Here is a 445-nt window from a genome sequence, read left to right as displayed (position 1 = left end):
TGGCCAGAGGATGGCTTTGTCCCCAGTCCAACTGCAGCTGGACACTGGCTTTGTCCATGGTCCCACCATGGCCAAGGATGACTTTGTCCCCAGTCCCACCATGGCTGGAGGATGGCTTTGTCCCTGGTTCCTCCATGGCTGGAGGATGGCTTTGTTTCCAGTCCCACTGTGGCTGGACGATGGCATCATCACCCAGTCATGGCCAAGGATGGCTTTGTCCCCAGTCCCACCATGGCCAGAAGATGTCTCTGTCCCCATTCCCACTGTGGCTGGATGATGGCTTCATCCCTGGTCCCACCATGGCCAAGGTTGGCTTTGTCCCCTGATCCACCATGTCCAGAGGATGGCTTTGTCCCTGGTTCCTCCATGGCCAAGGATGAATTTGTCCCCAGTCCCACCATGGCTGGAGCATGGCTTTGTCCCCTGTCCCACCATGGCCAGGGGA

Source organism: Calidris pugnax, unplaced genomic scaffold (genome assembly GCF_001431845.1).
Source record: "Calidris pugnax isolate Ruff unplaced genomic scaffold, ASM143184v1 scaffold503, whole genome shotgun sequence".
NCBI classification, from domain to species: Eukaryota; Metazoa; Chordata; class Aves; order Charadriiformes; family Scolopacidae; genus Calidris; species Calidris pugnax.
The sequence above is the reverse complement of the archived record's forward strand: the minus strand, read 5'-3'. Positions refer to the sequence as shown.